Genomic DNA, 12539 nt, shown 5'->3' with positions numbered 1-12539 from the left:
TTTAAAAGACTCATTAAGTAACTAAGCTTTTATGCACTCAGGAACTTTCAGGGAGTAAATGGAGGCAGTCACCTACTGCCTCAAGAAGAAGAGAATGGCCTAGGAAAGTTTTCTGGATGTTGATGAAAACTTACCTCATGCTACAAACTGAATACACTAAATTTTTCTAGTAAGTGGCATCCTCAAGGACCCAGAGATACAAAACAGAGGAAGTCAAAGCACTTCCATTGAACAGTGTCTGGTCTAATTCTCCAATAAACTCTAGCCCACCATTCAACAAAATTGGAGATGTGGTCTGGAGGGTGGGAGTATGTGGCAGTATATTTCAGGGTTACAAAATCAGGACATCTTCATGGGGGAAGTACAAGAGGCAGGAATCTGAACTTTTTGTGGTAGCAGGGTCTGTAGTAGGTAGATAAAAGCCTTTGAGGGAGACTGGATTATATTTCCAAAACCAGGGAGGAGAGAGGATTCATGAGAAGATAGTGGAAGTAAGAGCTGAAGGCTGGTCCCACTAGGGAAGGGCTTCTTTGGGGCTTGAAAGGGAAGAGACCAAGGAAGAGATGTCATCCTACATCAAATGTAATACAGTTGTGGGGAGGTGACAGAGCTGTAGAGAGAAAAACAGCTGCAGAGTTTATCTAGAGAGAAGAAACTTACAGCAGCCTCAAAAGGACTTCTGGAACCCCAAGTACAGCAGAGAGTCAGGAGAGATAGTGGAATTAAATTGCAAAAGCTTAGATGTGGACCACTGAAAGACATTCAGTGTGGGGTGATAAATGAAGACCAGACAACACTCTCTCTCTGACAAAACTGAAGGGGGCCTTAAGACAGGGCCTATGGCCTGTGTTCAAATATTAGCTCAGAGATTTGCTCTCTGTGTGGCCATGAGAGCTCAGTTTTTACATCTCAGTCTCTGTCTCCTTATCCACAGAGTGAACATAACACTCTCTACCTTGTAGGCCGGGGAGGGTCAAGTGCTTTGTCTACACAAAGTAAAATAGAAGAACCCATGGATTAAAAGATCCGCACTGCTTACAATCCCAGACTCTGACACTGTAGGGAATGGGCTATTTTTTATTTTTTCCCTGAGCTCAGAAAAGTAAGGTACTTGGAGTCTTTGTACCAAATAAAATTACATTTTATTGGTGAAAGAATTCGTAGTCCATCACTATCATTTTCGACCAAAGATGCAGCCACTTCAATTGTCTCTGATTTCACTATAAATTTGTGTTTAGTCTTTGTTCTCTAGCTTACTGCCTTCAATGTTTGTGTATATTTCTTTGAGCCTTGATGAGGGACCAAAAGAGAGAGTGAGAGAGAGAGAGAACGAGAGAGAGAGAGAGAGAGAGAGAGAGAGAGAGAGAGAGAGAGAGAGGGAGAAAGGAAGAAAGAGAGAGGAAGAAAGAGAGAGAAAAAAATGAAGTTCTGGAGCAAGCTCCAGTTTCTCAAGGAAGGCCCAAAAGTCGATTCAAGCTAAAGAAAGCAATAATGCTGTTTACTGTCCAGTAAGGAAGTTGTTTACTACAAGGAAGTAACAATAGTTAGAGTGGGAAACAGGAAACTGAAGAGAGGAAATGGTTTACAAGCCCCCAGAAAATATGCACAGATGGAAGTTAATGAAAAGCGATAGAGCAAAAGGAAGCCCCATGTGATTCAGTTTACAAAAGTGAAAGCATGTCGTCAGGCCAGTACTTATTTCTCTCTGCTGTTCCTACATTCTTAATGGAATCTTGCTAATATTCAGAGGGCAAATCTAAATTCTTTAGAATCTTCACCACCCCACTGTTGGTCAACAGCTGAATGACTCATGTGAATTTGAATTCTGCAAAGGATAAAAATCAACAGAAACTCTGAGAAACATGCAAGGAAAGAAAACTCCAAGGACTTATTAGAGATTTTACAAGCCAAGACTAGGCTCCTTTTTCTTTTTTCTTTTTCCTTTTGCATGATCATGAGTCGGTCCAGAGCAGGGAGTAGACAAAACCCAAGGCTCACACATATATTTATTTAGTTAGCAAGACATTCCTATTTTTATAGCTGAAAGTTCTTAACTTTCTTGTTAGCAAATGTTAACAAGGTTTAAAATGTATAAAATGAGCTGTGGCATGTAAAAAATTTTGGCCTATCCTGGCTCCTTCTTTTTTTATACCTATGTTCAATGAAAATGTCCTACTGACAGGGCTGAATGTCTGGGCAAGTTTATAGATAGTGTTCCCACCTCAGGGCCACAAGGTCACAGATTCGTTCCTGATTCTATTTAAAAAAACACTCAACAATGGTAAGTTTGTGTGTGCTTTTATGAGCAGGAGCTGTTTTATATGAACCAGGATCTTAAAGATACTCCAAGGAATCTTGAGTATATGCCGGGCCATGCATTGGGAAAGGCTGCTATGGTACTTGCTACAAAATTGGGGCACTTCAGGAATCGTGGGCAAGGACTGACTATAACAGTTCTCAGACGTTGTGTCTACACAAGGCCAAAATGCAGTTCATTTTCATGGTTGTAATCAAACTAGTTGAAAGGCATTTCGAACTGCACCCAGCATCACTTTACCCGTGATCATAAAATGAAACAAGACCGAGGGGGAAAAAGGATAAAGAAAAAAGCAGACCTCAGTCAATTTTATAACTGTTTAGTCACTGTGGGCCTTTCCTTCTTGGTAGGGCATAAATATGGTTTCTGAGAAGTTGCCCTTAGAATTCCTGAAAGCCCCTTAAGTGTAGAAGTGAAATAACCATCAGCAATCTAAGAAGCAAACACAGGGACACTCTGGGCAAGAAGGGGATTAGGAAGTAGCTCACTCAGCTGGGTGGCTACTATGATTTTCTGAGGCAAAGTGATAAAAGTGCAGAAAAATTCAGATCTGAGCCGTGTACCTGTGCTCAGTTGCTGTATGACCTTAGACAATGGATCATCCTTTCTAGGTTTCCGTGTTGTCCCCTCTGAAATGAGAAGGGTAAAGTTTTAAGCCAAAAGATTTACCATTCAAGAACTTCAGATGGAATGGGTGACTTAAAATGTGGCAAGTATCCATTTTTTTGTGTGTGTTTAAATAATGCACAATCTCTCCCAACCAAGGCTGTCACACAGTCTATGGTGTGTCTGTCTGTCCTGGAATGGTACATCATGGAGGTCTTGCTCCCACCACTGGGCAAAATTTCTGCATCCCGCCCCCCCACCCAAGTGGTAACATCTGTTACCCACAGCTTGTGACATCTAGAGATATATGCTGTTCCACATCTTGCTTTACAGATATACAGTAGTCCGTTGCTCTTTTATAAAATAGCATAGTACTAGAACAGATACACATCCTCCTGAAAGCTTTAAATCATCTCTAGATTACTCATAAAACCCAATATTATGTAAATATTATATAGTTATTTTATTATATGTGTTTAAGGAATAACAACAAGAAACAAAGTCTATATGTGTTCAATGCAGACATCATATTTTAAAAAGATTTTCTGTCAGAAGTTGGTTTCCCAGTGGTAACAGCAAAATGGCCCCTTAACTTCAGCTTCAAGTGCAGTTCCAGGTCTCTGACACAGTAGAGTTATATCTTAAAGGATAGAAATTAATCGGATTTGAAAATTCTCATCCACAGGTATCAGAGAAAAAAATAACTTACTGAAATGTATCTGGAAATGATAGGATTCATTTTTAGACTAACTCACAAGGAGTGCTCCAGACTAAGTTGCAGAGCTTTTATGTAACAAAGGATATAGTTAATGGTAAAAATTTCTTCCAGTTTTTTAACATTTTACAGTTTGCAAAACATTTTCTTCTCTGGTTTGTCTGACTTCAACCTCAGAGATGAGAAAGTTATTTTGATTCGTATTTTAGACATGAGGAAACCGAGGCTTCCGGAGGTCACATGGATTTCTCAAAGTTTCACAGCCATAACATGTCAGAACTTTTGTTAAAACACATTGTCGTGATTATATGGCCACAATGATTCTGGCTTATCAATGGGATTTGAACAACCTAATCAAATCACTAAGGTGGACGCTCTAAACCAAATAGAAATGGGGGAAGGCATATTAGAATCATTTAAGGGGTAGTTTGAAAAACAACAAAAAAAAGTCTCCATGTTCCTTTCCCTAGAAATGAAAATATATCTTAGAATGGGGTAGGTAAATTATTTTGAGAACATTCCCTGGATAATTCTAATATGCATCTCCATGTTGAAAATCTTCCATTTTTTTCTTCTGAAGTGGGGCATCTTCTTCCCAGATCTCATCTTGTTCAATTCTCTCTGGATTGTATAGTGATTATGCTTATCATATGATAAACAAAAAAGATTATTCACATCTACCATGAAAGTAAAAATCCTGATAGAATAAAGGAGGAAATGGACCATGTCAACTTTTAAGGAGACTGATGTGAAAGGATCTTAGGTTAACACCTTCATGATTCATATAAAAAACTGTTCAGTATTAATATGTAAAGCAATTAAAAAAGGTCAATGTGCAAATTTATTATTCACTAGTTTACATTTTACTTTTCCAGATTATAGCAAAATGGACCCATAGGTCATTGCAAGTCTATAGGGGAAAATGGCTCTTTCTATATTCACTCTCCACTGCAATGTGACTTTGTAACTCTTGAATCAATCTTCCCATTTTTTAGATCTGGTTGGCTACTATGACTTTCTTTGACTAATGACAGAGAGGAATATGGTTGTGCCAATTGAGCATAGACCTTAAAAGGATCTTGCACTTGTATTCCTTGTCTTAGACCCTGTCCATCAGTCATGTGAACAAGACTGGGCTAGTTACTGAAGGGGTGAGACCTCACAGAGGCAAGGAGAGTCATCTCAGCTTGGGCCACCCAAGACCAGCCAACTCTTACCAGAGACCTATGAGAAAGTTATCTCAGATTTATAAGTTGAGGTACTGACTTGACCTTCTGATACAGAGTTGCAGTTACATTGCAAAGGGTTATAGACATAAGTAAGGTGAGGAATTGAAACCATTTTTATTTAATCTACCACATCAGTGGCATTGGGGATGCTATGCATACTAAAGGAATAGATGAGCAGGGCACAGGGGCCCATACTTGTAAACCCAAAGGCTCAGGAGACTGAGGCAGGAGGATTGTAAGTTCAAAGCCTTCTTTAGCAACTTAGCAAGGCCCTAAACAACTTAGCAAGACCCTGTTTCAAAGTAAAAAAAATAAAATAAAAAGGGCTGGAAACATATAGCTCAGTGGTTAAGCACCCCTGGGTTCAATCCCCAGTTCTTCCCCACCAAAATAAATAAATAAAGGAATAGATACATGTGAAACATTTAGAGCAGTGTCTAATGCTGAATAAGTGTTCAATAAATGTGAACTATTATAACTGTTTCTAAAATGGATCCCAGGAAAGCCTAATTAATTCCATCATGGTCCTTGCTCTTAGACACTGATATTGATAGTTCTTACAAACCCAGAAATCATCCTAGGATCATATACAGGAACTCAAAGGAACAAAATGAAATCAAATACCACTCATCTTTCTTTCCTGAACAGAAACACATCACTAAGTATATGTTGCCTCTTCTATTCAGGCTGCAACTAAAGGTTTCAATGGTAAAGATGACACACACCTTAAAGAACTAGAAGAATTTGTTTTATTGTTTCTCAATCCATTGTCTTACTCTCATGAAATGACTGAATGACATAAGAGTGTAAATCCCACCAAAGAAATAAGCACTGGGTGACATGTGACAAGGTTTCCAACTCATCAGGAAAAACTTCAGATCAACATGTTTCTCTGGAGACAGTTCACATCTGGGGCCTCTCCCTGTCTCCTGGGACTCGTAAAATTTCTATCTCCAGGGTACAGGTAAGGCCTTCGCATTCTTTGGGAACAACAGCCTGTTCATTTCCTCCATGGCTATAAAGTGTCTTTATTGGACTCCAGTATCTAAAGGAAACAGAACTCTGAGTTAGAGAGTGCCTTCAGGGAGTCACTGGTCCTAGACAGAATCCTGATTCTAAGAGATGTGGGTTTGGGAGATGCTCTTGAACTCTTTGAAATGTAAGTTAATTTAAAGATGAAAGGAAGCTTCCTGGTTTGCTCATTGTTCTTGAGGGCAAGAAAAATTTATATAGCTAAGAAGTGCTTAGAAGATGCAGTTCCACGGCACCAGCTATTACTAAACAACATTTCCCTATGATTTGAGTCCATGTATATTATATTGCTCCAGGAATAAATGTAGATCAGACATTGAAAAAAAAATATCTTTCCAATGCCAGTAGCATCTAGTATTTGACAAGTCCAAAACAGTACAGTAACCTCTGTAAAAATTTGAGCAGAGGAGTCTCAATCCAAAAAGAAAGGCACATATTTATATGATCAGAGAATCATGTCTACTGCTTAAAGTTTCACTCAACCTACTGGATAAATTCTAGGTCTCTGTTGCCTAAAGGCTGGTCTATGAAAGAAGTCTCCAGTAACAAACAGTTCTCTGTACAAAGGAATTGGTAAAATATGCTACATATTACTCTTGTGCATTCCCAGTAGACTGTGACGGTTAAAAAGTGTAGAGAGCCCATGTTTAACTGTTTCCCAAAGATTCAGAACTAAGAGATTCATCTTTGTTTTCTCATTCAATTATATAAAAACATCTTGAGAGAGCCTGTTATTCTGGAGAGATGAGTATATTTTAAGTAGAATAGATGACCACAAAACGTTTTTTTGTGGGGGATGGAGGTGGGGAGATGCTGTGTTAACCAGGAACACAATTTGACATCTTTGGAAATGGTAGGTATGAATGTTAGATGAGTTTTGCAAATTTGTTCTTATCATTTATGTTTGGGGCCTTCTGTTTGAAATCCGAAGAAGACTAAACAAGGCACTGGCAGAAATTCCATATATAAAAGTCTGAAGCAATCTGTCCATAATAATCATACACTTATGCGTACGGGTTGGAATTACTATAATTAAAGGTGGGTGGCTGGGACAAATGGTTCTAGAAATATCTATGAAAGTTAGGGGATTCTTCTCCATGACCCTCCTCTTGCTCTTTATTCTATTTGTCTTATTTGCCCTCTTTCTGGACTCTGATATTCTAACATTTATTTTGCCCTTCTGCTCATGGCTATAAGAAGTCAGCCCAGATGGGCACAAGGTCACTGTCCGTTTGTCCCTTGGTTCTTCGTACTTATTTTTTCTAATAGACCCTTAACTTGCACTCTTGGCTACTGAGGGCTTCCCAAGACACAGGTTCCTTTCCCTAAGCTTCTGAAAATTAAAAGTAAGAGAAAGATTTGTCTGTGATACACTTGAAGAAATTTTAAGCAGTTTTCTTTGATTTTGGTGGGAATTTCATCACCTCATCTCATTTTGGTTATAAACTCTGAATGAGATTTACCCCCTTTTTTCAAAAATAAGAAAAATGAAAATTTAATGAGTAAAAGTTTAAAACAAGTAATCTGTATCAATGGGAAAGATTAAGAAATAATAAAATAGTCTGCGTATTTCGGGATTGGTAGCCAACACTCCCTACATTTTTTTCTCTCCTCTTCTCCTCCCTTTAGCTTTTCCCCCTCTGGTATTTAAATGAAGTACATAAAGAACAATTTAACCATATTTGTGCATGGTAAAAGACATTGTTGATCTATTGTTGGTCTATATATGATGCTAACTTTTATTTTCTAAAACAAAAGTCAGGCTGGCACCTGATGATTCCTATACAGTGGTATAAACAGTGAGACCAACTCAACTGTGGAAACAAATGTCAATTTGAAGTAGTTGGCATCTCTACCTTTTTTTTTTTCATTTATAACAACATTTAATGGAAATATCCCTTCAAAATTAGGACTGGGACCTAGATGCCCTTCAGTTGATGAATGGATAAAGAAACTGGATATATTACTCTGCCATGATATATAATGGAATATTACTCTGCCATGAAAAATGATAAAATTATGGCATTTGCAGGCAAATGGATGAAATTGGAGAATATCATGCTAAGTGAGAAAAGCCAATCTCAAAAAACTAAAGGACGAATGATCTCGCTGATAAGCGGATGAGGACATATAATGGGGGGTGGGACGGGTTAGTGTTAGGGTTAGGGTTTGTTTTAGGGTTTGGGATAAGGAGGATGGTAAGAATGGAGGAAGGAAGGACTGTATAGAGGGAAAAGAGGGGTGGGAGGGGTGGGGGGAGGGAAAAAATATTAACAGAATGAATCAAACAAACATTTATGATTACACAAATGGTATGCCTTGACTCCAAGTACAAATAGAGAAACAACATGTATCCCATTTCTTTACAATAAAAAAAAAATTAGGACTGGGCTCCAACTGATTTCTCCTTCACCTATCAAGATGAATAAGCAAAGAGCCTACCATTAATCACATGCACAAGTCAGATTTGCTGCTGGATTAATTACATCAAGGCATTTATTGTGCTGTAGAAATTGGCAAAATTTATATATGGAAAGCACTTTCTTTAAAGTGAAAGAAGAAAGAGTAATGAGAGGAGAAATTGTTGCCTTTAGATTTCTTGAATTTCATCTGCAGCAAGCTACAAACCCCAAATCGATTCTGCCATGGATTGTTAGAAATCTCTCATTGCACCAGAAATTTCTTTCTTAAAGGTGTCCCATGAATTGTTTCACTCTTTGTTGTGATTTCACTGTTATTTTCTGCTCCATAAGTTCTCCCAGTGTAGGTGAAGTCTGTGGAATGCTTTTTCTTCTTTAATCTGTTCTAAAGACCTGAGTGAAAAACACTTCAATGGAGTGGCACTGGCGAGGAGATGTTGCTGCCCCTCACATGCTCTGCAGGCATTTTCCTCCAAAGGATTGTATCAGGCCCTCCCCATCTCCCAAGCTGGCAAGTGCTCATGCTACATCCTAGAGCCACTGAGTTTGCAGTCATGGAATTTTTATAAGCACATGGTTGACTTCCCCTCATTTTACAATATTAATAATAGATACAGAAGCCTTGGAGTCCTAAATCAAGCATTCACATGTGCTTTGAAGTCACAGACAGGAAGTAAACCCTGAGTCCCTTTAAAACAAGTGTGTTTCTTAGGGAGTGACAGAAGGACCTTAGAGATGAGCCTCTTCCTCTTGTCTTGGTTATGCTGGGAGTTTATTGGGCACACTCATAGTCCAAATTCCCCCCCCAAACAACAAAAGGCTATAATGTCCAAGACCTGGCTGTTGGAGGGAGTATCCAGTAATCCTGGGAAAGCATAGGTTTGGTTATGTACTGGATATAATTTTTCTCAAGAAGAAATGAGTCTTCTGGGCCTCCAGCTGTTGAGGGGGGATAATCTGGCCTGAATGACCATTCAGATCTCATCCTCCCATGACAATCTCCCTACAATTGCCTCCTGCACAACCACCCCAGATTAACAGGTGTGAAAGTACTTTCATAGGTAGAAAGAGATCAGCTCAATCCTACTGCTTTTGTTCATGTCTTCACCCTAAATTTTCCACCATGCAAGACTGGACTGAGAGTCGGTCACGATTATGGTTCTGAATTTCTGCTTGTGTTAGGAAGAGCCTTAATATCAAGCCTCCAGTGACCTTCCCACAATAAACTGCAGGGGCCCTGTGCAAAGCAAACCAGATGGTTCATCTTACACACCAGCATCTGATTGGTTCCTATTTGCTAGGGCAGAATGAATATTTGATATTCTGGAATCCGGACTCCTAAATGCTAACCCAATCTACACACACACACACATTTTTACAGACCTGATTTTAGCTCCCTGAATTAATGTTTACTTGCTTTTATGGTCCTTTAGTATTTTCTGGAATTCTGCTTAACTGTAATCCTAGTTTTGATCCTTCTGGATCAACCTTGCTTTATAGTCAAAAAATCTCAGCATAACATATTTGGAATTTGTCCTTTTGCTCTTCTAGACCTGGAAATGGAAACACATTAGCATCTCTAAGAGAAAATCTGATGCCAATTCTAGTTTAACCGAAGGGGACATTCTTGGGCAAAATAGCCACAAGTTTCTCATCAACACTATAAAATTATCACTTTACACATGAGGGTCCCCCCAGGACCACGGTCTCCTGCTCAGTTCTCACCTACCTCCAAAGCATGCTCTCAGGAAAGTAGCACAATCAATCACTCTCAAATTCTATGGACTTAAGACATTACATTATCACACCTAGGGTCAACAGGCTTTAAATGCACCTGGGGTCAACAGGATTTAAATTGATTGCTTACTGCGGAATGAAATGCATCTTTGGGGATTTTTATTTGGTATTGAGAAGAAGTGAAATTGGGGTGTTGCAGCTTCCTGAGTCTTCTGAAATGAAATGGGCATGTCTGAATGGATGAAAATCAGTGATATGTGCCAATGGAGATAAAAGGGAGTCTTTGAAACAGGCAAGAGATAGAAGCATCAGCCCACCCTTGTCTCCACATTAGTCATTCAGGTTCCATCTAAATGTGTGTAATGAGATTGTGCTATTACCTTGCACTATGGAAAACTACTATTTTTCAAGTTAACTTAGCAGCAGCAACAGCAACAATAGCCCAATCATATAAATTAATAGTTTCTCACCTCTCCAAGCATTGTTTATATTAATATTCTTGTCAGCTCTTGGAAGAACACAGACAGATATTAAAGAGTTTTACCCATTGTACCAACCATACTATTGATATTCAGAAACCCATGCTGCAAGGATCTGAGCTGAGACACAAACCTTCATTCTTCTGCTTCATAATTAACATTGGTCTCTCTGTTATATCCAGCTGACTCTATTTAAGCTAATTATTTACAACCAATTTGTATTTTGGGAAGAAATATAAAGAAAAAAACCAAGAAACCTGTAATATCTAAGAAGTATCATCAACAATAGGAAAACCTGAATCTAGAGTCCACCTATGCCTTTACAGTGTCTTTTCCTATTCAGTTCACCGAGGGTCTCCCTGGGTATCATGGTCATGTGGACCTTTCTTCTGTCACCCTCTTCTTCCTATTGCTACTCCCCATTCTGACAAATGAAGACAGAATGGGTATGAACAAGTTTTCTGATTTCTTATGATCCATCATCAAGATTCTAAAGAAACCCTTGAGGATTAATTTTAGAGTCGTTGAGTTTGTCAAATATATTCTAATTTTCTCATTCTTTCTCAAGACTATCTCGGCAACAACACATAGACACATCCACATGAGAAGGCTACCTTGAACAGTCAGTGTCTGTGGGTTGGGCCTTAGTTTTTCCCTATAATATTTACTTGGCTATCACTACTATTAAGTTCAGATCACCACAGCAGTAGCAATGGCATTGGACTGCTCCCATAGTTTAATGTTGCCATATCTTTAGAGTACTTTTGATTTTGGCCAGACCACTTCATTGAAGAAGATGGGAAACGTGTTATTTTTACTAAAACAACATGGAACATAACCTAAAAATGTTTGAGTTAGCATCAGCCCAGGTTAGGTAAAGTTAGATGAAGAGGCAAAGCCATCGCCCCTCCCTCCCTTGCATTCTTCACTGTAAAATTCATGTCCTTGGTGCAAGCAGGTTGTGTGCCCCAATTGTATGCAAACCCTCAGCGTTCTTATTGTTGCACACAGACCCTTCTCTTGAAAGCTTTTACCATGTGGTACTTGTCCATACAGCCATCATAGTTTAGCATAAAGTGCTCATCTCTGAGTGTAATGGCTTATTGGAAACACATTTTTGTGTTCTAAACTATTTAGATAAAGCCCCATTTCTCATCCTGATAAAATTCTTATTTAAAAAAAATGAAAAACTCTTTCATAGCCCTAACTCTGTCCTTTTATGAGCATGCTTGAAATAAGTGGACTTTGCCTCTTCTGTACCCATGAGGATTTGCATTCCTGAGAAATCATTTTATCATATTTCTGTTCTTTGTATATTTTCTTTTAACATGGAGAGCAGTAGTTCTCTATTTTTAAAATTCTGACAAGTGGTGAAATAAGTTGTATTATCATACATGTGGTACTGTTGTAGAAACTAGGAATGAGCTAAAGGATTGAGACCCTGATATCTCAAACTATTCTCCTCTTAAAAGGAGGATATTTTTTAAAATGTGGGCTCCTTCCACTTGATGAAAGTTAAAAACACAGGGATGCTCACAAACAGGCAACCATGCAGACTGGAAATGCAGATGAGTGATATTTCTCCCTTCATGGGCACTGGCTTCAGGAAAGCAGGCAGAGGAGCTGGCACAGCACTTCATACCCCAGGGCAAAGGGTTAGAAAATGAATTGTTTGACTAAAGAAGCAGTAGGAGAAATGTTTGCCAAAAAGGAACTTCAGAAGCTCTGCTTGAACATGAGTGAGAGGGAGTGAAAATATTTCAGATGGAATTTCTGTTACTGTTGCTGACAATGGGCTGGCGAATCCCTGCTAGCAGATGGTGTCAGGGTGCTCCTCTTGAAGAAATGCACTGGGATAGCTGTGAACCACTCATGAAGCTCCATTGTTACCAAAAAGAAAATGGCAAGCTGGAGAGCAGCTTAGAAGATTAAGTCACCTCAAATAAACGTGGAGGATCAAACTGATTACTTGATGGAATTTAATTATCTATCACTCTATAACAA

The sequence above is a fragment of the Sciurus carolinensis genome, chromosome 2 (assembly GCF_902686445.1).
Source record: "Sciurus carolinensis chromosome 2, mSciCar1.2, whole genome shotgun sequence".
NCBI classification, from domain to species: domain Eukaryota; kingdom Metazoa; phylum Chordata; class Mammalia; order Rodentia; family Sciuridae; genus Sciurus; species Sciurus carolinensis.
The sequence above is the reverse complement of the archived record's forward strand: the minus strand, read 5'-3'. Positions refer to the sequence as shown.